At 35.5% G+C, this 27,393-nt stretch overlaps 1 pseudogene; it reads right to left on the bottom strand.

The window, feature by feature from the left end:
* Nucleotides 1-6,260: 6,260 nt before the first annotated feature.
* LOC100919237 lies at nt 6,261-27,059 on the bottom strand (annotated as a pseudogene).
* Between the last annotated feature and the right edge of the window lie 334 nt (nt 27,060-27,393).

Genomic DNA, 27,393 nt, shown 5'->3' on the forward strand with positions numbered 1-27,393 from the left:
ACTCTACTCCTTGATAGAGTCAAAACATTTAGTGACTTTTTTTTTTCTGGTCCTTTCTTGTTGCATATTATTGAACGCTGACAGAGAACAGGGTGCCATACAAACCTGAGGAAAAGGAGATAGTTTTCTGGCTTTCAGAAGGTTACCCCTTTAAGAAGAGAAGGAAAGAAAGAAAAAGGCAATGGAAAGGTGTCAATTTTCCACCCCTCAGAAAAGCTAACATATTCTGCAGCATACCCTTCTTTGTTTGATCTTTTTGGAATATAAGCCTGGGTTATAGAGGAGTATATATTTTAGTCCAAGTCTGATGAATGTGGAGATCAATGTGGCGTGGTCTTCATTCCAGAGGAAAGGTCACAGTTTCAGGCCAGCTGGAGATAGAAGACAGAACATATCCTGAGTTGCAGCCAACCGGAGATTTGAAATTAGAATCTGGGCTAAACCTGCATCTGGGTTTTCAGAAATCTGATTGTAAGAGGATAGGGTTGTCAAATGGTTGGAAGGAAAACTTTTTGGTTTCTAGAGACCTAAAGTGACATAGACTGAATTGTGCCAAGAAAAATGATTAGCATGTTTATCTCATCATTTGAATCACCATATTCCCAGGAGTATAAAGAAACCTTTGGGAAGCAAGTAGGTGGAGTTAGCAGAGAATTGGTAGGAAAATTGACGTAGAAGACCCCTCTTTTGAGGGGTCCAGGTGGATGGACACTGTGGCCAATCTGGCTACACTATCAAAGGCGTTTTAATAGAGACAAGCTGCCCAAGAAACTTGCCAGTTTTCCATTTGGTTAAGCGGATGACTCTTTTCTTCAAGAACTATGGCCTGGGATCCAGCCCTATGGCTTATTTTGGAACTCATGGTGGGGGATCATTTTTATTGGGAAATGTGGCTTGGAGTGTGGGATTGTCAAGGATTCTATCTTTGAAGATAAATGTTTGCTGGCATCCAGAGATCCTCTATGGATTCTTGAATACTTAACAGCTGCCTCTTCTCACTGTGACTAGTAGAAGGGATAAAAACAATTGATTTTGGGGAATGCACAAGTAACTCAAAAATGTCAGGAATAGTGGCTTTTCTCAAGGATTGCTTTGAGAGAAAGAACTTGAGGAGGAGAGAATATCTTTGCTTCAAATGGTCTCAAGACCATGGGTTTTGTGGTGTTATAAAAAGTCTAGGAGTCAAAAGATAGGGCTATAGGACCAGTTCTGGTCTTAAATTCCACTATGCCTTTGAGATAGTTTTTTGACCCCTCTGTGCCTCAGATTTCCCTCTGCCCCCTAAAATGAAGGTAACAATATATGTCATGTCTCTCATAGGGTTGTTGTGGGATAATAGATGTTAAAGTACTTTTCTTTAAAAAAAAATTCCCTATTCATGAACACAAAAGAGAGAGATTATATGAAAGCAGTTTTTAAATAGATAAAGCACTCTATAGGTAGAAAGTATTTAGAAAAAAGTTTTAAGAGGTGAGGAAGGGAATGTTAATCCTGTAATAGAGTGCTACAAGTGAATGGCACCTAAGGAAATGTTTTTTGCATAGTCTTCACTAAGTGACTGAATAGTCAATTGCATTCAACAAACATTTATTAAGGACCTGTTATGAATTCCAGTCCACAAGCTGTAGAAAACAAAGAACAACATTAACTCTACCTTCAAAAAGCTTTGATTCTTTTGGGGGTGATTGGATATGAACCAATAATTGAATGAATAAAAAAGCATTTATAAAGTTATTACTAAATGTCATATACTGCACCTGTACATACAAAGACATGTACACAAATTAGTAAACACAAATGTATAAAGAGTAAAAATTTGGAGAAAGAGAGAGCAGAAGCAGTCTTTGTCTTTTAGCACTTTATATGTTGCAGGAGATGTACAATATGTACATAAACAACTGGACACAAAGAATGGGGAGATTTAGAAAGTGTCAAAACTGAGCTTCGTATATACTAAGCATGGTTTCCATGTGAGCTGGAGTCTTACCAAACATCCCCAGAAGCCATGTGCTTCTCAAGGCACTTAATTATATTTATTTGGGAATGATAGAGAAAATAAAACCACTAATAGCATTTAAAGCACAGTCAAAAGCCCAACTGGGGATAACGCTAGTGCTTGATTCCTAAGCAATAACTCAGTAATAACCACAATCCCACGAGATTGAGGTTCTGCCAAAAGCCTCAACTTCAGGGTGGTGTCTTTCCACAAATGCACCGCAAAATAGTGTCCTAAAACACTAGGGAGGATCCAAGATGAGAAAAAAATTATGAGATAGAAAAAAATGAAAATCCAAAATGTCTCTGTGTTTAATTTTAGAGAAAACTCAATTTAACTAGAACTATTAGGAAAGATTTGTAACCCCTTTAGTCAATAAAAAATATGAGAGAACATGTTTTGTCTGTGTTTTGATATAAAATAACTTGTTTTCTTTTTCTAGTTTCAGGCCAGAATCTACTGATTCTGAATTTTCTTGTGTCTGCCACACCCCATCATCCACAACCCACATGGCTTTCTCCAAATTTCTAGAAATATGAGTTTGTCAACTCCAGCTTGAGGCCACAATGGGAACCATGAATCAGTAAAGCTAGTCCAAAGTCATTTGTTTCCTGCTAACTCCCAGATAATGTTTGGTATGATCAGAAAAGATAATTCTGTGATAAAAATGGCTTTCAGGGACGCTGGTTAAATGACTGAGAATTACAGAATCACAGGATTTCAGAGTTTGAAGGGCCAACAGTCATTTAAAATGATCAAGACACCTGTTGCTTCTGGGAGAATCCAAACTTCATTTAGGAAAAAAAGGAAAATTTACCCACAGATTGTATGATGTAGTAATCTTACAGTTAGAGATGGTCATGACTGACAATTTTACTACTGTTCTGCCTGATACCTCATCATGATGAGGTGACTCTGGGGCTCTCCAAGATCATGCTGGCAGAGTTCAGGTTATAGTAGGTCTAACCATATGGTTGTTCTGATGGAAGGGCTTTGAATTCAAGCCCAGGAATGTACTTTGAGTCTCCTGTCCAAGGATCAGTTTGGCTAAGTTCAGGGAAAGAGTTCACCAGAATATTGGCCTAAAGGGGTTTAATTATTTTAGCCACAGAAAGTTATTGGATCAATTCCTAAGATGCCATAGAATCAATGCACGGTGAGTGATGTACCCAAACTCATAAAACAATGAGTCTTAGAATAAGTAGTGTAAAAAAAAACTTAATTATTGATTAACTATAGATTTGTAGCTAAAAGGGATATTACAGGTCATCTAGTCCAACCCCCACATTTTACAGATGAGAAAAATAAGACTAAGAGTCCAAGGTACCAAAGATTACAGTTAATAGAACTAAAATTTAAACTCAGAGGCAGACAGAGCCTAGATGGTAGAATGCAGGAGGCAACACAGCTGAGCTCTCCCAACATTCCTCTCTAAGTAACTTTAAAATTACTCCTCAAATAAAATTTTAGAACAGCAGAGCCAACAAAAGATCCAAGTGAGATATTTTTCCAGTCTAAGACAACTAAGAAATTAGAATCCAACAATATTTTTTACAAGAGAGACACTGGAATGAGAAAGACATATTTAAAATAAAAGGCTAGAACAAAATCTATATTATGCTTCAGAAATCTATCATGTTTTAGCTGAAGTTAAAAAAAAAAAGCTAGGGTAATAATCATGATCTCAGACAAAGCAAAAGCAAAAGTAAAAACCTAATTAAGAGAGAGACTCAGGGATAATACATTTTGCTAAATGGTATCATGGACAAGGAAATACTATCAAAACAGCTCTCTGATAAAGGCCTCATTTCTCAAATATAAGAAAAACTGAGTCTAATTTATAAAAATAAGAGCCACTTCTCAACTGATAAATAGTCAAAGGATATGAAGAGAGGGAAGAAACCAAAGATATTTATAGTAAAATGGAAAAATGTTCTAAGTCACTATTAGAGAAATGTAAATTAAAACAACTTTGAGGTACCACCTCACACCTGTCAGAAATGACAAATGCTGGAGGGGATGAGGGAAAATAGATACATTAATGAATTGTTGGTGGAGTGGTGAACTGGTCGAACCATTCTGGAGAAAAATTTGGAGCTATGCTCAAAGGGCTATTAAATTGTACATAACCTTTGCCTTAGCCATCCCTCTACTAGGACTGTAGTCCAAAGAGATCAAAGGAATGGGAAAAGAACCAAAGTGTATAAAAATATTTATAGCATGTCTTTTTTTAGTGGGGAGGAATTGAAAATCAAGGGAATACGCATTAATTGGCAAATGGACAAACACGTTGTGACATATGATTATGAAGGAGCACTAGTGTGCTTTGAGGAATGAGAAGGAAGTATGGTTTGAGGAAAAAACATGACAAGATTTATATGAACTGTTGCAAAGTGAAGTGAAAAGGAAAGAGAGATCATTGTGTACAGAAACAGCAATGTTGTAATAGTGATCAATTGTGAAAGACTTGGCTACTCTGATCAATACAATGATTCGTGATAATTTCAAAAGACTCATAATGAAAAAATGCTATCCATCTCCAAAGAGGGAACTGATAAATTCTGAGTGCAAATTGAAGTATACTTTTCTCACTTTATTTTGGGGGGGGGATTTTTTTAGGTGATATAGTTAATATAGAAATTCGTTTTACACATTTTCACATGTATGACTAATTACTATCAACTTGCCTTCACTCTCAGGATCTGGGAAATGATGGAATGGAGGAAGCTAATTTGGAACTCAAAATTTAAAAAAAAGAAAATAATGTTTTAAATAAATAATAATTTTAAGCAAAAAAAAATAAAGGTTTAAATTCAGAATCTGAGCTTTAGACTTAGAAAGAACCTTGATTCCAACTCCCTCTTTTTATAAGAACACATAAAAAGCACCAGAGGCAAAACTGAACTCAAGTCCTCTGCTTTCAGAGCCAGTGCCCTTTCCCTTACTGTTTTGGAAATTTGTCTATTATGTTTTTTTATTTCATTTAGTCAACAAGCATTTTACGTGTCTACTGTGTGCCAGGTAAGCACTGTGCCAAACACTAGAGATACAAAGAAAGTCCAAAAGAACCCACTTATTAAATTGCTCAATGTCTCTATATATGAGACATGAAAACAACTATATACAAATAAAATACATGGAAAATAAATCAAAGATAATCACACAGGGAAGGTCCTAACATTAAAGGAGACTGGGAAAAGCTTCTTGCAGAAGAAGTTTTAACTAGAACTTAAAGGAAGCTGGAGAAGTCTGAAGAGGAAAATGAGGAGGAACATCATGTAAGAATGGGGGGACAGACAGTAGAAAGGAAGTATTTTGTGCAATGAATAGAAAGGAAGTGAATTACTGGTTCACAGAGTGTTGGAGGGGAGTAAAGCACAATAAGACTGGAAAGTAGACAAGGGTCTAGGTTCTGAAGAACTTTAAAACTCAGAGGATTTTGTTTTTGATCATGAAGATAATAGGAAACCAGTGAAGTTTATTGAATAGAGGTGGGCAGGGATGACATGGTCTATCATTTTGATAGCTCAGTAAAAGATAGACTAGAGTGGTAAGAAGCTTGAGGTCAGGGAATCAGCCTACCCAGTCTTTTTTGTGCAATTCTTGTTCAAGGCTTTTTAGTGATATGTTTGCTAGTGTCAAATAGACTACTCAAGCATAATTTAGGCTAGGGATTAGGCTATTTAGTTAACCTGTGTCAAATTACCAACCACTTTATTACAGATAACTATAATTAGAACAAGTCTAAACCCAACCAATCTTTTTTCCTTCTCTATTTTCCCCCCTCAGCAGCCCACAATAACTATGTTTTACCTGTATGTCTTCCAGTGCTGCATATTCTTCCAAGATAAATGTGAAAACATGCCAAGAAATATGCAGGTCTTACCATAGGCCAGTATTTCACACTGAAGAAAAAGGTTCCAGTTGTTAGCATGATCCTCAAAAATGTCAGTAAAACTGTGGGGGGCAATGCCTACATGTTGCCTCATTTAAGTTCCCAGATGCAGCTATCACAGGAAACGGACTGAAATATGTTGAGCATTGCTTGTATTTAAGAAGCTCATTAGCACAGAAACTTAAAGCAGAATTTCTTAACATTCCTAGATTAGAGTCTCAAAGTTTTTTTGTAACAGAGAACTGTGTTCAGATTTGTTCAGTTCAAAATGACCCAACAGAGTTTCCTTTTATAGACTTGATAAAGCTCTGTCTTCCCATTCTGAAAACAAAACTAAACAAAATAAATATTTATTGACCTTCTATGGGCCTACATGAGAAGTATGAGATGTAGAATCATAAATGTAGAGTTAAAAGGCACCTCAGTCCAACCTAATCCTACTCCTTCATTTTACAGATGAGATAACTGAAGTTTGGAGAGGTTCTCTCAAGATCACAAGGATCTATAAGAGCTAGGAATTCAAAATCAAATTTTCTGACCATAAGTCTAGTTCAAAACAACTTTATATATAAAGAAAACAAATTGGTGGTAGTTCAGTGTAGTCCTTACACTCACCCTGATGGATTGAATTACTCTCCTAAACTATATTCATTGGAATGGAAGGTCTAGGGAGGTACCTTGAGAGAAACACGCCACACTGCCACTGTTACTACTCTCTTAGAATTATAAAGGTAGCCCCACTGTCGTGGGATATGTTCCTAATACTTAACATTTCTTCTGAGTCACCATTGGTATGCTTTCCCCATATACAAAATCAATCACCATGATACCATTGACTTTTTTTTTTTAGAAAAACATATTTTATTATCATTTCCGTTCAGCTTTCTGTGCTGGACTAATGTCCCAATGGCCAGACCTTCTTAAGAACATCTACACAACATTTCTTTCATGTTTCAAGAGATGAAAATAGCTGTACAAAGTACAAAAGTACACACAGATAGTGGACATGTATGAGATTTTACTCCATCTGCAACTTTACATTTGTTTGAAAAGAAGAACTTGTTAACTAAAAAATATTGTCCTTCTATAGTTGTAACTTTAATGGAAAATGAGTTTAACCTGATTACAATGATAATACCAGTATCACTGATTTGATTTTTATAAAAAAAAAATTACATTTTAAAAAATAAATTCAACACCACGCAAGTTAGAATGTTAACTGTTTGGTGAACAAGGACCTAACATCAGAACAAGAATTTCACAAAGTCCCAAACTTTAAAATCATGTTGTTGTTGTTGTTGTTGTTTTAATTGCATCCATTTCCTATATCAAAAGTGTGAAGCCCAAATTTCTCTTTGTGTGTGAGTTTGTGATCTTACCATTTCATACTGAGCATACAGATTTCTAAATACTTCTTCCTTCAATATTTTATAATTTTCTTCATGAACTGAACTTCATCCTCCTCTTAATGCCCATTAATTTCCTGAATTTGACATTTTGGTCTTTATTCCCAAAATTCAATACTTCCCAAATTTCATTAGATTATGATTTTTCTTCTTCTTCTTCTTCTTCTTCTTCTTCTTCTTCTTCTTCTTCTTCTTCTTCCTCTTCTTCTTCTTCCTCCTCCTCCTCCTCCTCTTCTTCTTCTTCTTCTTCTCCTTCTTCTTCCCCTTCTTCTTCTTCTTCTTCTTCTTCTTCTTCTTCTTCTTCTTCTTCTTCTTCTTCTTCTTCTTTTTTCTTCTTCTTCTTCTTCTTCTTCTTCTTCTTCTTCCTTCTTCTTCTTCTTCTTCTTCTTCTTCTTCTTCTTCTTCTTCTTCTTCTTTCTTCTTCTTCTTCTTCTTCTTCTTCTTCTTCTTCTTCTTCTTCTTCTTCTTCTTCTTCTTCTTCTTCTTCTTCTTCTTCTTCTTCTTCTTCTTCTTCTTCTTCTTCTTCTTCTTCTTCTTCTTCTTCTTCTTCTTCTTCTTCTTCTTCTTCTTCTTCTTCTTCTTCTTCTTCTTCTTCTTCTTCTTTCTTCTTCGCCTGGCCAAAACATTTTTCTTTTCTTTTCCTGTTCAGCAAATTTCATAGGATTCACAGCTGCTAGATTATAATAGCTAGGTACTGCTATTCTGGTCTCTGACAATGCTTTGGCCTTTAGTGGGCCATTTGAGCTGCCCTAGCTAACCTAGAAGTTGTGATCCAGATGTTAGAAGGACAGCAACATTGAGGACAAACCTACCAGTAGCTACAACTGCTACTTTTTCTTCTGTTTCTGTTTTTTAACCATTTCTTTTTCTTTCTGTTCTTGCAATTTCTTTGCTCTTTCCAATCTTCTAGCTAATGCTTCTTGTGCATCAATTGCTGTGCTTCTTCTAAAAGGAGGTGGACTAGGAATCCTACTTAAATTTTAGCTAACTCTTTCTTCGATGGCTTCTACTTCTGGTCTACTACTTCTGTGTCTATGTCTTCACCTTGAATTTGATCGAGATCTAACCCGTGCTTTCTTTCCCTGCTTCTAGACCTTGACTTCCATTCTCTGCCTCTACTATGAGGTTGCCTTTCATAAGGTCTAGATCTTGAACGATTTCTGCCTCTTAATGACATCCTTTCTTTGTGTTTGTGTCTGTCCTCACTATTTCCAGACGAATTTAATCTTTTTCTTCCCTTATCATAAGAATGTTCTTTGTCATTATAGTCCTTAGATTTATGTTTCTTGGAGGATTTGTCTTTGGATTCATGTCTTCCTGCCTGTTTTATTGAAGTAGGTTTATAATTTGGCTATCTGAGTCTGCAACGTCTTCAGTTTACCCTCTTCATGCAATAACATGCTCTTAGCTTCTGCTCCGGCTCAGAAGCTTTCTTTCTTTCTTCATGATCTGATTTCCCTTTTCTTTCTTTTGACCTTGATCGTGATCTTGAGAAGGGATATTTTGATGCTCTGGAAGGCATCTTACTGCTTCTTCTTCTTCTTTTATAATCTATATGTGGAGATGACTTTTCTGTGGCTATTTCATCTCGTTCTGTGATGTTAGCAAAGCAAAGACAGGTTGGGATGGGTTTCCCGGAGCGCTTTCCTGCACAGGCTATGGCGACTGTTGGGGTACCAGCTAGGCCGCTCCCTCCCACCTTTCTTCTTTCTTTCCCCACTTCCTGCGTAAACACCGCTTCTTCTTTCCCAAGAAAAAAGAGGAAGAGTAGACCTAACACTGTTTCTTGTCTTCCTCCTTCTGGCCCCCTACAGAATCATGCCCTCTTCCCCACCCCTACCCCAAAATTGGAGGGGCAGGAGGCCAGAGCTCTCCGAACTGAGGGAAGACAGCTGGGGTCATATCACTGAGTTTTAAACATGAAACATTTACTTAGTAAAGCAAATAAATAATAAGAAAAAAATAAAGCAAAAAGGAGAAATAATCATAACATCTATTTAGTGGAAGACAAAAGTAGGAATAATTAAGTGCCATGGATACTTAATAGAAATCAATTTTAACTTTGAAATTTTTAATTAGTTAATTAAAAATACAAGATAGAAAAAATAATGAAAAACATTGCCATGTGGACAGCATAACATGAGAGAATTCAAAGTATAAAGTAATACATTTCTATTTCCAGAAATCACATATAATAAATACTATACATTATGTTCAGCTCTATCCATCTTTTTTTTTTTTTGCTTCTTTGCAGATTTTCTTTTGTTCTCTGCTATGCACTTTTTGCTTTATTTTTTTTTACCCCCAAGAAGGCTACAATTTTTACGAGAAAACATATCATATTTATATATATATATATACACACACATATATATACATGTACATGCATATCTATAATTATGCAATAAACATTCATATATATATATATATATATATATATATATCTATGTTGACTATATTATGCCTGTCTTCTGTTTCTCTGAAGGCTGAAAACATCTTTCATAAGTCCAAATCAGAACCATATATTGCTAAACACACCATTTTCTTGTACCATAGTAATATTTCAACTTTATACTGTCTAATTATTTTAAATAGTCTGAGATAATATTAATTAATATGGCTGACATATGGTGTAGTTTTGCTATTTTTAAATTAAATTTATTTTTGCTTTAACTCTGAGATCATGATTACTACTCCTGGTGTTTTTGTTTTTATATAATCGATTCTATTCCTGATCTTTATTTTATGTTTAGGTGTATCCCTTATTTCCCATCCCTCCTGACCCCTTTACTTTATTTCTACCTTGTCCTCCTATTACATAATTTACCATCAATCTAAGGGTCTCTCCTTTCTCCTCACCCCCCCATTTGATTTCCATTAATCTACACACTCTAATCTACCACTTCCCTTATCCTATTCCCTCACTCTCTTATTTCTTTAATAATTTAGAAGACTTATTTCCTTGTATATGTTGTTCTCTCTTTAATTTGACATGATGTGAGTAGGATTCCTTCTCTCCCTCCCTATTCTCTTAGCCTCTTTTTTCTTTCTGAATTTAGAAGACTTTTACACACACACACACACACAGACACACACACACACAATTCATTTTCCTTTTTAGCCCATTCCCACTGGGAGTAAGGTTTCAGAACTACCCACCCTCCATCTAATTCCTTTGTGTTTTCTAAATGGTTTTACTTTTTAGAATCACATCATACTCAGGTCTTCCCCAATCTTTCTTTCAAATTACTCAATTACTAATGACAGTCTTAGACATATAGTTTACATTTCCATATATAAAACACAAACTGTCCTTGTTAAGTCCCCTGTAATTAGTATTTTATGTTTGTCTTATATTTCTCTTGGATCTTATATGTCAAATTTTTTGTTAAATTTAGGTCTTTTGCAACAAAATCCTGAAATGTTGGTACTTCACTAAATATCCATTTTTCCCCCATTTAGGATTATAGTTAATTTTGTTGGATGTGATATTTTTGGCCATAATCCCAGTTCTTTTGTACTTCAATATATATAATTTTCCAAGACCTGCAGTCTCTTAATGTAGCTGCTACTAGGTCTTGTGTGATTCTAATTCTGGCTCTGCCATATTTGAATTTTTTTCCTTGTTCTCACAATATTTTCTTCTTGACCTAAGGGTTTTGCAATTTGGCTATGATGTTCCTGTAGGTTTTTCTTATAGGATCTCTTTCAGTAGTGATTGGTGATTTTTTTTCTATTTCTACTTTTCTCTCTTATTCTAACATTTCAGGACAATTTTTGCAAATTATTTCTTGAATTGTTGTGCCAATATTTTTTATTATAACTTTCAAGTAGTTCTATTATTCTTATGTTTCCTCTTCTTGGTCTGTTCTCCAGATCAGTTGTTTTTCTTGTGAGATGTCTCACATTTTCTTCTATTTTTTTTCATTTTTTCTATTTTATTTTATTATGTCCTAGTCTCTTATAATTTCATTGGCTTCCTTTTGCCCAATTTTAATTTTCAAGGAGTCATCTTCTTTCTTAAATTTCTGTATCTCTTTTGTTTGTTACTTGACTTTCTTTTCATAATCTCGATTGTTCTTATTTAAAAAAAAATCCTCAATCTTTATCATTTGATTTTTAAAGTCTTTTTTTAGTTTTTCTCTGAATTCTTTTTGGGCAGGTAACCTTTTGACATCACTCTTTGGAGTAGAAGGGGCTTTTTTTTTTGCCTTCAGTTTGCTCCTCTGAAGAGGAAACTTGATCTTCTCTATTCCCATAGTAACTCCCTATGGTTGAGTTCTTTCTCTCTGCCTACTCTTTTTTTTTTTTTTTTTAAACTACAGTTTGTTAGTATGGGGATGTAACTCTGGTCTCAGATTCTCCTTCAGTCCTCCACTCTGTCTTGGAACTGAAACCAAGAATCTCTCCTGTAAATTCTCACAGCTGGGGGACAATGCTGATTCCTTCTTATACACTGCCATGTCTGGGAAGCAATTGAGCTTAGTGTCCCTTGTAAGAAGAGGTTTAGACACCAGACTTCCCAGGTCTCCAGGAGATGAAGATGACTATGGCTGAGGGTAAGGCTAGCCACCTTACCCAGAGCTCATTGCTTGCTGCTTAAGCAGAACTGGTTGAGAGGTTTTTACGTTTCAGTGGGACCAAACCTCGGTCCTGATATCTTTCTTGATTTTCCACTTGTTCCAGAATGATCACTGTTCTGCCCCAACTCTTTTTTTTAACCTCTCTACATCTGTCCTGAGGTGCTATTTTTGTCTCCTTTGTGGGGGGAGACCAGGAGAGTTTGGAATTTTCTGACTTACTCCACTGTTTTCCCCAAATCTTTTCCCTGTTTTTTTTTTTAGTTGGTACTACAACTACCTAATTTGCACTGAAATCCATGACCAGAACTTGTTAAAAAGCCCAAGCATAATATGGCTGAGCTGAAAAGGGCTCTGAGATCATCTAATCCAAGTACCTTAGCCCCAAAGTGACAGAGTTGGGATTTGAACCCAGGTGTTCTTATTTAAAATCATATGTTTGTTCCAATACATCATGGCTAACTTGAGATTCTCCTTTATCCCCTTTCTGTTCCTCTTCTTTTTAAAGAGATAAGGAATAATAAAATATATGAATGGTTGGCCAAAAAGGAAGGAAAAGGGGAAATTAAAAGTATGAATAATTGAAAATCTCCAAGAGTAAGTTGGCTCCAAGATTCAGTAAACCATTTTGAGAAGCAATGTTCTATTATATAACTAAAGAGTTTCTCTACATTCCTTAAGATACTGTTTAGACAGGGCAAATTAGCTTATATGAAGCTAACTGGTTATTGCCCCTTTTCTGGTGTTGTGGGCAATATTCACTGGGCAACTCATAACTCTAGAGATAAAAATCTGTCTCTTGGCAACACAGTTGTAATCAACATCTAGCCCAGCTCAGGAGAACACCTGGCTCTCCTGGGCTGGCATCCAATGGGAATTTCAAAATAAAGAATCTACTTCTGTTTTGATAGCAAGCATAAAAATAAGATAAAAGGCAGTATGACATAATGAAGAGAACACTGATATGAAATCAAAACCTGTTTTCTTGTCCTTTTCCCGTTAACCTTAGGCAAATGATGCAAAGATTCTTCTTGGTTTCGGTTTCTTCATCCAAAAAATTAAAGTGGCTTGATTAGCTTATATCATAAAGTTCCTTCTAAATCTAAATTCTAAGATCTGGGGGAAAAATTAAATTAGAATTCAAAATAGATTTTTACATTTCAAAGGAGATGCTATAATACAAAGAAGAAAAAAGACAGTGAAGTAGCAAGAACAATATTAAATAACCACAGCTATAACTAGAGAGAGGCCAAAAGGGATTTGCTTCAGGACTTCCTATTTAAAGGATCATGATAAAATTTGTAATGGCAATATTTGCCATTTGTAAAATTTGCAAAACAATATTTGTACCATTCCTCCACTCTATGTACTCTTTTTAATTTTTTTTTTTTTTTTTTTTTTTTTTTTTTTTTTTTTTTTTTTTTTTTTTTTTTGCTGAGGCAATTTGATTAAGTGACTTGCTCAGAGTCACACAGTCCAGGTACTCTAAATACACTGACAGTGACTTCTTTGTATATCTCCAGACTCCAGGCATTTTCCCTGGCAGCCTCCCATACCTGGAATGCTCTCCCTCTTTACCTTTGTGCAGTGCAGTACTCTTTTTTTTCCAAGTCCTAGCTAAAAGTCTATTTTCTGAAATATTTCCATTAGTTCTAGTGGCTTCCTTCTGAGATTATCTCCAAGTTATTCTGTATATATCTTGTTTTCAGGTGCTATTTCTTCCATAATATTATCTGAACAACTCTCAAGTGAAAATTTTCTTCCTTAAATTTTCCTAAATCACATCTCCTGAATCTTAGCTTTATCTTCTTCATGGCATCTATGAACAAGAGGTTTAGTCAATATCTGGTGAACTAAAACGAATGAAGGTTGAAAGTGCCTCCAAATAAGATTTTTTTTGGTACATGTCCTTTGAATAAAGAAATAGTTTTATGCAGCACTGTTTATTGGTAGAAAAGAAATATTGACTAAGCTTGGGTCACTCATATTATTGATAACATGGTATAATTGACTTAGAAATCAGAAGTTGAATTCAAGATGTAGAAGTGTTATGTTCTGTCTATGGGATCTCAGCCAAGCCATTTTTAACTCCTTAGGATCTTAATTTCCTTACTTGAAAAAATGAGGGCGAGAGGGGAATGATGAGGGGACTCTGAAACTCTCTAAAAATTGATACAACCTTTCTGTCACACAATTCAAAATAGTTCAAAGAAAATCATTAAAATATTCATACCCTTTAAGTCAGAAATTCCATTGCTACACACATTTTGTATCAGTCTGTTCTAACCTTTATTTGTTAGATTTGTATTTTTTGTTCTAGATTTTAATCAACTTACAGGTATTGACTTGCTTCTGGGACATGGATCAGTCCATCTGAAGTTTTGGGTTTTGGTAGCAGGCAGCATGGCCACATCCATCCCTTCCCTGGACTGAGTATCTCGGCCCATCCTCAGCATGAAGCAGTTTTTGAGAGAGCACTGCTCCTGATGTAATTTGGACTGATATAGGGGAGTGGGAAAGTGGTTGAATTATTGTTAAAATTTTAATTGTATTACTGTTTAAGAATTGTTAAAACTGTGTAACTATTTCTGTATGTTTGAGGGATTTTTAGGAAGGCTTACTATACTAGTTTGTTATGTAGAGAATTTTGATTCACTCTTGGGATTTATATGTGGAATGGTTATTTGATAATTCCTTTCTGTGAGAAAAAAGGGAGGAAGAAACTGGTTAGGAAATTGGGGAAACTGATGTATTTTTCTTAGGCACTTCTTTCCCACCCCGTATCTCATTAGTTCAATTTGAGTTGCAAATCCTTTAAACAGTCCTTTTTGTTTTTACTCTTTGCTTAAAATTTACTGGACTATGATTTGCTGGTTATGTTTTAACTTTGAAATCCCTTATTCTGCTGGAATTGCCCTGGCAGACTCAGTTTTTGAGATAATTTTTTAGAAACAACCAGAAATCAGATACCTGTCCTGGGACTGGCAATCTCTTTCATCTGTTTCTCCAGTCCTATAAACCCCAGTTCCTTAATTAGTATTTCAGCATTCTCAAAGGACCTTGAAGTTTGGTATTAGACCTCTAATAGTTTGGGATTGCTTGACTTGGTCTAACTGCATAATCTGCTCAGAAATCTATTTCCTAGTAGCAGTTACTGTTCTATTGAAAGGGGACAGGTAGAGGTACTCCAGGCCCCACTTTTACCCCCTTTGGAGTCCCTGACAGACTTGGGGTGCCTCTCTTCAGATGGGCAGCAGGAGTGTCTTGAACACTGCTACTCCCTATATAAACAGAGGCTGAATTAAAAGCACAAATGACCACAGACCTAACTCACAGTGAACTAGCCATCTCAAACTGGATTCTCTGGCTGAGATGTTCCCCAACTGCAGAGGACCTGCTATTTTTGCAACAGGGAGGCCTGTGTGCTTCCCTAAATGAGGAATGCTGTTTTTATGCTAATAACTCTGGGGTTATTAGGGAGAGACTTGTCTTTGCCATAAGTCCTTACATTTTTCTAGTTTTATTTTGGTTTATTTGTTTTACATATGGTTGGTCAAAATTATGGTGCTAAGACCTTCTAGAGGAAGTGATTTGAATATTCAGAAGAGAGAGTGTGTGGAATGTTATGCCACTGTTCTCTTTTATTGTCCTAACTCAGTTTCCCTAATTATCCTGACTCAATTTCCCTAAATTGTCCTGCCTCAGTTTCCCTAATTGTTCTGCCTCAGTTTATAATTGTTCTGCTCAATCCTGCAAAACCACCCCTCCCTCTTAATCAGAATATTTGATAAGGATAAAAGATCTTATATTTTAGAATATCAGAATGCCTCTCCCCATCCCAAGTTATCAGAATATCAGATATTGTCTTATCAAGATGCCTCTCCCCATCTCCGGGGTTCCTCCCCCCATTATGTCATCTCTATCTCTGGTGCCTTCCCCTCACCCTGTCAGAGTCCCGTGCCTGCTCTCAGCACTCTGACTCTGCCCCTGCCTCAATCTACCCTCTGTGTGTCTGAGTCACGTGTATATAGGTCATTGAGAACTCACGTTGTTTGCTGAATTCTTGGAGACGATAGTCTCATTCAGCCCTGGGACCAAACCATGGATCCATTTGGTCCCAGTAAATCTCTCCCTTTCAAATAAAATATTAAATACTCTCTAATCTCTATCTTGCCTCAGTTTCTTTGGCATCACAACCTTAGTATTATCTATTAATTGTTCCTTGGACTGAACATTCCATATTCCATGTTCCATCTTTATACTTTTGGAATATGTTACCCCTTCACCTCAATTTCTTCATTTTCTTTGCTTCTTTTAAAACTCAGCTCAAAGGCCATCCTTTACAGGAGGCCTTTCCTGGTCCTCCATCTGCTAATTTGGATCCCTTTTTGGATCCCTTTCTATCCACTCTCTATATATTTTATATGTAGCTAGTTATTTACATGTTTCCTCCATAAGAATGTGAGCTCCTTGAGAGCAAGGACAGTTTTTTTAAACTTTTCTCTTTTTCAATGTTTTTATTTTTCTACAATTAAGTTTATACTGATCTCATTTGATCTTTATAATATACTGATGAAGTAGGAAGTGAGGGTTTAGTGTGATTCCAAATAGACTTCATTAAATAGCAAGTTCCCCTTCCACTTGTTCTCTAGTTGCTTCCTGTTTATTTTTTTTCTTCCTAATAATTGAATTGTAAACATCACCAGTGCAGTCTTTCTTCAAGGCATCATCTATATTTTGGCTACTGGATGCTGAATAATGGAATGAATACTCTGCCACCTCCTTTGGGTAGATATTATTATAATTAAGAATTACAAAATTTCTCAATATAGGTAACACAAGCAGTCAGCCACCTTTGACCAGATAGTCCCTTCTGGGAGTAATAGCAGCAGTAGGAATTGTGTCAGCCATACCCTGACTGGCTGGTAACATAACAATATCTTTTAATTTTGTGCCTTTTCTATTTCCTTCCTTGAAACTTGGAGTCTCAGATGAGGGGAGAAGAGAAGAGCAGAGTATATGATAGGCTTTGGATAAAGAGCAGCAGTTTGTGAGCAGTTTGTGAAGAGTCAAACGTCATAAAGATCCTTTTTCAGGGGGCATCCATCCCTTTTCTGTCTTCCTGAACAATTCCCCTCATTCCCCCACCCCCAAAGTTTCCTGACTATGTATTATGAGCATGAAGAGTAATTTTGAGGAGCTAGATACTTTTATCATTCTTTTGGACCAGCTAAATTGTACTTGTAGGTGACTGACTGGCACATATACTGATGATTTTATTTTCATTCCAAGAGATAGGAATTGTCATACAAATCTGGTTCCCAGCACACTCTAGAGTCTTTTTTTCCCCTTCCACAAAAACAAACAAAACAACAACACTTTTTTTTTGTTTGTTTGTTTTAAAACAGTTCATTAAACAGGCATTCTTTGTCCAGGGATCTTATCTAAGCCTTTCAGCTAGAGGTGTCCATTTCCTGTGTCTGTCTAGTCAGGCAGGCATTACAAAGGACAGCTCCAGCATTCCAAACTATTCACATCAGATCTTCAGTGTTGAGCCTGTAGTCATAGGTGCAAGACAAAAATAACAGTGTAATCTTGCTTCCATTCAGTGCTGCTGGATCAGAGAAAAGCCAAATGGAGTTTTCTGGCTTCATGGCATTTACCTTGTGCTTGTTCCATTTCCTTCCGTATTCCAGGTTCCTTATCTGAAGCAGCCAACAACAAATCAACAAAGATAGGGGCTGAAGGATTGCCTATCTCTTGGGCTGGCTCTTTGAAGAACTGTAAGCAATCTCTTAACAGTAAGGGCAGATTCCATGACTCAAGAATAAACAGACTACAGTGATTTGTGATTCATCAAATACATACATACACATAGATAGACTAAATATTCCTATTTGTTGTTAAAGTGACTCTAGGATCAATAGATCACTTAACAAATATTTATTAAGCACCTGCTGTTTTAGGCATTGTGCTAGACACTAGAGATGCAAAGACAAAAAAGAAACAAACTATCCACAGGAAAGCCTATCTTATACATTTCTTATGTCTGCTTTAATGCAATTTGTATCCTAGCTTCTCTTAACAATGTAGAAGTTTGTTTCAGGAAACAAAAAGAATCATTAGAAATGCTGACAAAAAAATGGCAGCTATTAGAGGAAATGTATTTTTCTATTGATAAAATCAAGAAATTATTTATCAATATTATTCATCTCATCTTTTAAAAAATTTCTATTTTACATGTTTGATAATATATATTACATATTAGGTTAATAATATATGTACATAATATATAAATAAATATACATATATCCAGAATATGAGCTAAACTTTTTTTTACCTACAGGGTATGTGATCAAAAAAGTATGAGGAACACTTATCTAAAAATATTGTTTCATTATGGAGATTAGCTTTAAGAAGGACATTGACAAATTGAAACAGACAACCAGAATGATAAAATATAAGATAAATGATATTAATTTTTACATCACTTTACAGGCATCATCTCTTTTGAGGCTTACAATAATCTGGTCAAAAGCCTCCAGTAACAGTCATGGTAGAGCATGAGATCCCCATTTGGTAGCATCAATGTTATTAGTATAAAGGAAGTATTAAGCTGTTCAAGGCAGACTGCCACCATTATAGGCACACAGTTGGCAACATCAATATCAAACTATCAAACAAGAGCCTCCACCAGCAAAATGATTGTGACTGGCTGAAGGCATAAATTATGGTTAGCATTTTTCTTTTAGCAATAAAGTATTTTTAATTAAAATATGTACCCTGCTTTTTTTTTTTTTTTAAAGACATAGCACTATTGCACACTTAATAGACTATAGTATAGTACAAACATAACTTTTATATGTACTGGGAAAAAAATTCCTGTGACTTGCTTTATTGTGACATTTACTTTATCAGTAGTCTAGAAGTGAATGTGAAATAACTCTGAAATATGCTCTACTAACTATTCATATCCTTTGAACATTTTTCAATTGGGAATGACTTTTATTGTTTAAATTTGATTAGCTCCTTATATTCCTCAGAAATGACTTCTTTTTCAGAGAAACTTGCTGCAAAGATTTTTTCCTCATTTAACCATTTCCCTTTTATTTAGTTTTTTTGTGTGTGCGAAAACTTTAAATTATTTTATCACCACAATTGTCCATTTTATCTATTGTTAACTTCTTTATCTTCTTTATGAGCCCAGTGACTGGTACTACCAAGAAGGCAGCTTCTTCTTGGCCTCTCTTATATTTATGATTTGACTTTTTATATCTATGTAACCATTTGGAGACATATGTGATATAAGATTCTGGTCTAATTTTAATTTTTACCATGCTGCCTACTAGTTTTCCCACAAACTGTTGTCTAATAGTGGTTAATTGTTAGGCTAGTCAAATAGTAAAATAGTTTATCCCAATAGTTGTTATCTTTGAATTGAATATCCTTACAACTTTTTGAGCTAAGTAGCGTCAGCTTTATTATCCTATACCTCTCTGCTTCTCCTTCCACAGAAAGTCACCCCATATTATAAAAAATTTTTAAAGAAAAAAATAAACTAAGTAGGAGAAGGAAAATAATTAGTAAAATTCATCAAGTCAGTAAAAAAAAAAACCAAACATATACACAATTTTCACATCCATAAATCTGCCACCTTTGCAAAAAGTTTGAAGGAGCTATCTTCTCACATCTCTTTTTGGGTCATGCTTGCCAAAACTTGTATCTTCTGGAGACTCAGAAGAAATCTAAAAGCGACAGCAGAGAAACAGGTGATAACAGGTGTACATCTTGTCTTTCTTTATAAATCTTTCAATTCCAAGGACAATGATCCTGGTTCACTTGGTTTCCAAATAATAGATTCCTAATAAATGCAAACTGCAATGAAGATCTTTGGTAGCTTTCTAGTTATTTTCAGTTATCAACTTTATCCTATTCAAATGTGAATAGCTTGTAGTCCAAAAAAATCATTCTTTGGGAGTTTAATGATTAAGGTAGTCAGGATGGGATTTTAATGTGATATATTACTATATTTCTTCTTCAGTGAAGCTCTAAAGTGAAAGTACACAGATACGAGCCCCATCATACATCTAGTTTGTATGAAGTAATGGAAAAAGCACTGAACTGGGAATCAAGAGCTCTGGGTATTATTCTGGATCTGCTACTTACTTATTATACCTATGTGTTAGATTGGAAAACTCTTTTAAGGTCTCTTTGAGCTTTAAATCCTATGAGATATTGAAACGCCAATGAAAAATTTTTATAATTTAGGACAAAATAACACTTATTTTTATTCAAATTTGCTAAGTGATCAAAGAATATCTCTATTCAGGGCATTCTCTACCAATATATGCCAAATAGCAAAATTTTTAATTAAGACAGAATAGTAAAGAAAGTAATAAGGGAAGAGTATTCCATATGAAAAAGGATATGTTTCACATAGATTCTCATATGATTGGAGATGGAAAATTCCTTGGATAGCTCACGCTCAAAGTTGAATCTCCCTCCTTTGGAAGACCTCACAGCTCCATCTTTTAAAAATTGTAGCTTTAGGTTTAGAGCTGCACCCAGTGTGCATTGAAAAGAGACCTTCAAGCTAAGCTCTTTCTTTCCCAGTACTTTGCCCTTCTTTACTTGTAATTCCCCCAGATCTTCTTGATATTTAGTAAAAAGCCAATCTCTTTGTAATTCCCATTACAATTCCTAGCAGCTAGAACCAGAGCCCCATAAATTACCTTCAAGTTTTGACAAACTTAAGGAGTCAGTTAGTAATACAGGAGCACTGATGACCTCTGCATTGCATTCCTGCAGCTACACCCAGGTTAATGTCCTCTTTAGACTAACTTCCATGAGGAATAACAAAACATTAATCTGTATGCTCATGGAAAAACAGCAGGTCATTATGTTGTGGGGAAGACAATCCCCAATTCTAAAACCACTAAATATTGGTTTGATTCCAAAGCCCATACCAGGATATAGCTCTTAGGAGACTGGGAAAAAGGTTTGACTCTAGTGCAATCCTAGGAAAAAGATTCACTTCAAGTAGGACTGATGGTTCATTTTGGACCAGAACTCTGGGTCTACTACAGATATGCTCAAAAATAATATGTAAATTCCTAATCTTAGACCTTTTTGGAGGTACTTTGTAGAATGTATATTTCTTAGCAATGCCAGACCTTTCAGGCCCAGCTGGATCTGGCCATAAATTCCTCAAGGAATGAGGAGGGGCAGAAGGTTATGAGAGTTTCTGAATATCCCTTTCCTCACAGGCCCTATTTTGAATATTTTAATCATAATCTGTCATTCCTCATCTCAGTTCAGGATAATTGGCATTTAGCCCTAAGTATTATGCTCTGTCCTATCCCCTACTTAACTTTATCTTAGGGACCTTTTTCCTTGTTTGTTGAGGTTCTGGCCTCCTTCTTTTTTATCACAAAAGAGAGACAGCCTGTTTGTGGACTTGCAACTCCTACTGAGCTAGAGAGTTTGTCTATCTGAGTGCATGCACATGTGTGTTTCCATATGCATTGGCCCAAACAGCTTTCTTTTTGAAAAGGGCAGCCAAAAGTGTGATTTTTTTTTTATTTCTTAGTATGAAACATAAGGGCCTCTGTAATAAAGGATATTCACTTCTGGAAAAAGTCCAAGCTCCTACAAACTACAAAATATTACTGTGTGAATTAAAGTGTTTGCATGGCATAAATTGCACAGTTCATCCAACATTTATTTTGGAAAGTATTACATCTGGAAAATGGGAAATATTCCAGTGAATTCCCTTACCTTGAAATGCCAATAGACACAAGGGTATTTTGAGATAATTTCTTGCTTAAAAGTTAGCAAGTAATTTGTGTAATTAGAACACATAAAATAGCTTTCAGTAACATTAGTAAAGTGGTTGGGGACTTAAAAAGAAATCTTCCTATTTGAAGAAATATGGGACAAAGGGCTAGAATTCTGATTCATAGATGCAAATCTTTCCTATGCTTTTCAATCTGCTTTCCATTTGGCTCTCATTGAGAATGTCTACACTACTCACATAGGATTACTAAATCTTCTTTTGAAAGGAAAAAACCTCTCCTTGGCCAACACTTGACTGCATTTTTCTTTAAAAATTATTGTGATTTTGCTCAATTACATGAAAAAACAATTAACATTTGTTTTTTTTTTAAACTTTGAGTTCAGGGGCAGCTAGGTGGTAGAGTACATAGAGCACCAGCCCTGAAGTGAGGAGGACCTGAATTCAAATGTGATCTCACACACTTAGTACTTCCTAGCTGTGTGACCAAGGGCCTCAATTGCCTCAGCAAAAAATAAAAACAACAACAAAAAACTTTTAGATCCAAATTCTCTCTTGGCTTTTTCCCCCTCCCCCATTATTGGGAAGGCAAGAAATTTGCTATGACAGATTATACATGTGCTGCCATGCAAAATATATTTTTCATATTAGCCCTATTGCAAAACAAACTAAAAAAAACCCCAAGAAAAATAAAGTTTAAAAAAGTAAGTGTTGATCTGCATTCATTACATCTGATAGATGTAAGATAGTACCCCAGAGTTCTTTTAAATGTCTATTTCTCTAATCAATGGTGATTTATTAGAGCATTTTTTTTTCATATGGCTATAAACAGCTTTAATTTTTTCTTCTAAAAACTGCCTATTCATAAACTTCGAATGTTTAGCAGTTGAGGAATGATTTGTATTCCCATAAATTTGACTCAGTTATCTATATATTTGAGAATGAGGCCTTCACCAAAAAGTTTACTTGTTAATTTCCCCGCAGTTTCTAGCTTTTGATTTTGACTGTGTTGGTTTTATTTATGCAAAATTTTTAAACATTCAAAACAATCAAAATTATTCATTTTGTATTCTGTAATGTTCTCTCTCTCTTGTCATAAAGTCTTTCCTTATCTATAGATCTGACAAGTAAAATATTTCATGCTCCCCCAGTTTGTCCATTTTATCACCCTTTATGTTTAAATTATGTTCCCATTTTGACCTTATCTTTGTATCTGGTGTGAGATGTTTGTCCGTAACCTAATTTCTGCCAGACTACTTTTTACTTTCCCCAGCAATTTCTATCAAATAGGGATTTTTTTTTGTTCAAAAGCTTATATCTTTGCCTTTATCAAACACCAGATTACTATGAATATTTAGTACTATGTATTGGGTACCTAATCTATTTAATTGATCCATTACTCTATTTCTTAGCCAGCACCAGTTTTAATGGTTATCACCTTGTGATACAGTTTAGATCTGATACTGTGGCTACATTCTTTCAAAGATGTTGCATGCTTCATATACCATGTGCTAAAGTTACAAAGAAGAATAAAGTATCCCTAGGGTAGTACACAGGAACCTCAGTTTCCTGGATTCAGGAAGTACCTGAGGGAATTCTGTTTATATTCCCCACATGAGTGATTATGATGTTCCATAAATGACAACACAACCAGAGGGGACCAAGGCATTAGTTGTGCATCAAGAAGTCTTTTGATATACTTTTCTTCTTACACTGGAATATATCCCCTATGTTTGGTGTAATGAGTACTAAGAGAAATTAGGTGCAGACTAGAAAAATTCTCCTCCCTCAAAGTTTTTCTTTATATATATATTCTTTGAAGCTTCATAGTTTCATAGTTTCCCTTTTGTAAAAATGGAAAAAATGTAGTTGGATGCTTTATATGCTTGAATATTCCATTGCTTTGAAAATAAAAGAAAAAACCTCTGGTACTTAGAGCTTTCCATAATTTGACTCCAGGCTTATTTTGTATCACTCTCATTCATGTATTTCACATTCCCACTAAACTCATCTCCTTGATGTTCTCTAAATTTGGCATTTTATCTACTGTTATTGTCTTTACACAGACTGATTCCCATACTTGGAATGTGGTGCCCACTTTCCATCATTTAGTATCTCTAGCTTAATCCAAAACTCAGCTCTTGTGCCTTTTCAGAAAACTTCTCTTAATGCTCCTAGTTGCATGTTCTCTCCTTCTCCAAAATTACCATGTCATACAAACATATATGTGTGTGTATGTATGATGTCAATCATTACATTATTACATTACATAATGTAATACTACATTACATAGTAGTAGTATGTACTACTACATAGTAGTAGTATGTAATGTGTGTAAATTCTTGATGGCAGGAACTTTTTTTTTCTTTGCTTATGATTTGATTGGTGCTTAATACAGCAAAGGCTCTAACTTCAGTTTCTCCTAGCAAGACTAAATCCCTATTCTAGAGCTATCCCTAAAGGTTGAGCTATCTCTTTTCTAATGTTATAGATTTTAGCTCCCATTCTGATGTGTTCTCCCTACTTGCTCTCCAGTTACATTTAATCAGATGATATCAATTAACTTTTACAAGGGGATACAAAGGGACACTTACTTCAAAGGTAAAGCAAGAACAAATCTCTATAGAAATTGGGCTTAGATTTGATGAAGTTTCTACATAGCATAGATCTTAACAAGTTCACATCAAATGCAGCATCACTGCTGGATAAAAAACTGTTTTAACTAGCATTAGGTTAAGTTCCATAGATTGAAAGTTGTCTCTTGATTCTTAGGGCCTTAAGGCTCACCTGACCGGCTATAAAGTTTGTTATGGACTCCATCTGCAGACATCTTGATAGTTTTGAACCCTCCTGAAGTTTTGAAAGTGACAAAATCTAAAATGAAAGAACACAATGCCAAGACAAAGAACCAAGATATGTTTCCATGGACCACATAACGATCTCACAAATAGGGAGTGCCAAAGCCATCACTTCTTATAGCTTTGTCTCTCTTTTCTCACCAGAATGGCACCAGGAAGGAAAAAGTCATAGCAAGAAAAGGTACAGGTTCTGGTCAACCTATACCTTTTGATTACATACTCAGTTTAAACTACATAGTCAATCAAAGAAGCTTCTCTTCACCTTGAATTAGTAGAACAGAACTAAGTACAGAATGTCTTTGTATGCTCCAAAGTGCACATGGAGTTACATCATCTGAGCACTCTGAATAGGCTCATAAAAACTGGGATTATGGGGCAAGTCCCCTGTTATCCTAATAAAAACTTGTTAATGATACTAGATTATTGGATACCTGGACAAGTTTACTGCCCTGACAACTCATAAGGTGGTTATTGGGATGAATAGCAATAATTTGCTACCCATGTCTAGCTAGGCAGACAGAGATAACAGAGTAAGAAAAAAAAGATCAGCCTTCATGCAGCCTATTCCCACCATAGCATTTGTGAAGGATATTATGCTCTGGAGAATCCATGGAAAAGCATGGAACAGAAGCACAGAATTTGAGAGGTAATGGATAAGTTTTAATATATCAAGTAAGTTACTAATAATATCACAAATCTATCACAATGAGCACTAAGAGTACAAAGTTTAAAAATTGTGATGACCACGTATTTTAAAATCAGCCGGAGTCAGGAATTCAGGTTAAGGGAAAATCTTCAATCTTTATTCTTTTTGAGGTGAAGGGGGATCGTCATGTGAGCAGCTGCAACAAGAAGCCAGCCAGCCGTCTCTTTTTGCTCCACTATCCACCCTTTGCCTCCACCCACCAAAATCGTCATTTCCTATACAACACATCAGGACTTGCACAAAGAGTGGGCGGGGGCCATTCTTTCTCCAAGCATATATATTAATAGAGTATGGTCCAATTACTATTTAGCCTCATGTGTTTGGGACCTCAGTGCATCAACTCGAGTTCGGCCCATTACAAAAAATGACACAGTCCTTACCCTTAGAAAATGTACATTTTCCTGAGTAGGGGAAATAAAAATTCAGCCCTGGTGAGACCTGAATCTCACTTAATTGTCTCACTTAATTAATCTCACATAAACTTTGAGTCTGTTGAAACTTCATCAGAGGTATTTGAAGTTTAGATATCCCAACACCAAGTTCAAGACTCTCTTTACTGTATTATACTGAATGCCCAAATTGCTACCATTCAATAATTTATCTGGCATATGCTTTCTTGTTTTCAGTACTGAAGAGGAATAGGGAATTAGAATCTTATGTAGCAAATGGACCTAGATGAGATCATTATCTAAAATCAGAAACTCCCTATGCTTTTTAGTGTTCTCTCTGGGCCCCTTCAAAGAGCTGCAGATAGACAAAAGCTTCAACATAGTTCACATGCTTTGTGTAGCCACGATCATTGAAAAGGCTCTAGTAGTACCTGGAAACTACAAATTTTTATCACTAGTTCATCCTATTATATATTATTTGAGATGAAAGGAGTCCCTTTCCCAGGTATACAAAAGATGGAGTTTTGTTTGAATAGACCCCCCCCCCTCCAGTTTTTTCAAAAATTTCAGATCTAGTTCCTCTGAGTTATCCAAACATTCATCCTCCAGTATTCTAGAGATATGGATGTTTCAAGGGGCACATTAGAAGAAACCATTATACAATTGCAGAAATTCTCCATGAAATCTTTTTTAGAACACTGGCTGAACTTGAAATCAGAAGGTGTGGGTATGAATTCCCATCTGAGACATTTACACAATATACAATCATGGGCAAGTGTCTTTCTCAGGCTAATCTGCAAAATGGAAATAATAATAGCATCTATCTCACAGTATTTTTGGAAGGCTCAAATTAGTAAATATATGTTAAATGATTTGTGAATCTTAAAGCATTATATAAATACTAGCCATTATTATTATAAGAATAAGTGCTGTCCTTTCCTCCTTCAAAAATGTGCTTCATTCACAATGATGATAAATTGAAATAATTGTTATTGTTATTATGTTCCTTATATGTTTTTCATTTGCCAAACACATTACTCCAGGGAGGTAATAGAGAAGAGAGTTACAGTGATGGCTGAGGGAACTGTGAGTCAATAAGGCAACTCTGGAGGCATGATATCATTTACTTTTGGATACCTAGAATCCCTCTTCTAGAGTGAAATTTACCTACTCTGAATTTGTCATTTTCATGAAGTCTTAGTCTTTTCTCATTTCAGTTTAGAGAATATGCAGCAAAAGGCCTAAATACATTGGTCAATATTCTTTGTTGTAACTTAGTGTCAGACAAAGTGGGTGAGCAGAGAGATGTTGAATTATTCTTTGTTGACCAGGTCTTCATTACTTTCCGATTGATTCATTCCCTTTGGACTTTTAAATGCTTTCCAGGGCAGGTAGTGGTTTGGCTTTCCATATGCATTACAGCATGCTGCTGGCATCCTGGATGCTGTGGCATTGAGACCCTCATTAGGTGACAACAACATAACACTTCATTGGATCCATGATCTCATCCATGGGGGTGTTCCTTTCAATAGTGTGGATATTCACTCTTTACAATCAGAGCTAACATTTCTATAACATTTTAAGCATCATATAACCTTATATATTTTATCTCACTTGTGCCTTAATAGAATTCCATAAGGTAGATTCCTGTCTTATAGTGGAGCAAGCTGAGCCTGAAAGGTGAAGTGCTGATGATCACACAGCCTTGTCGGTAAGTGACAGAGCTAAGATTCAAACCCGTCTCTTAATCCCAAATATAGCATTCTTTCC

Source organism: Sarcophilus harrisii, chromosome 3, assembly GCF_902635505.1.
Source record: "Sarcophilus harrisii chromosome 3, mSarHar1.11, whole genome shotgun sequence".
Lineage (NCBI taxonomy): Eukaryota > Metazoa > Chordata > Mammalia > Dasyuromorphia > Dasyuridae > Sarcophilus > Sarcophilus harrisii.